The following is an 823-nucleotide window of genomic DNA, read 5'->3' as shown; positions in this document are numbered from 1 at the left end:
TAAAAAACATTGGGTTAAAGTCCTACTGAAAGCCACTACTAGCGACCACGCAGTCTGATAGTTTATATATCAATGATGAAATATTAACATTGCAACACATGCCAATACGGACTTTTTAGTTTACTAAATTACAATTTTAAATTTCCCGCTGAAAACGTCACGGAATGATGACGCGTGTTTGTGACGTTATTGGTTGGAGGGGACATTTTATCCCAGCACCACTCATGGCTAAAAGTCGTCTCTTTTCATCGCATAATTACACAGTATTCTGGACATCTGTGTTGCTGAATCTTTTGCAATTTGTTCAATTAATAATGGAGACGTCAAAGAAGAATGCTGTTGGTGGGAAGCGGTGGATTGCAGCTGCCTTTAGCACCGAAACACAGCCGGTGTTTCTTTGTTTGTTGTGTTTTAACACAGAGCGGTCAAGCGAACATGTTTCTCTACGTCAACCAGCAAGTTTTTGGATGGGAAAATTGTGATATTAAGTCGGCTCTTACCGGAGACGAGTGGATTATGCGACCTCCTCCTGTAGCTGTCAAAAAGGCAGCTGTGATCCTGGCTCCTCCATTGGCTTCTCTCAGAGACACTGGCGTTCACTGCAGCCATCCGACTTTCAGTTATGACTTTATAATCTCACTAAAACACTATTAACACGATAAGCAGATAAGGGATTTTCCAGAATTATCCTAGCAAATGTGTCTTATTAAATCTCAATCGCTCACACTGCCGTCGCCTAGAGCCGTCACCTTTTCTTTTTTTCTTTTCTTTTTAAATAAATGGGTTGTACTTGTATAGCGCTTTTCTACCTTCAAGGTACTCA

Source organism: Nerophis ophidion, linkage group LG21 (genome assembly GCF_033978795.1).
Source record: "Nerophis ophidion isolate RoL-2023_Sa linkage group LG21, RoL_Noph_v1.0, whole genome shotgun sequence".
NCBI lineage: Eukaryota > Metazoa > Chordata > Actinopteri > Syngnathiformes > Syngnathidae > Nerophis > Nerophis ophidion.
This window is presented reverse-complemented; position numbering follows the sequence as displayed.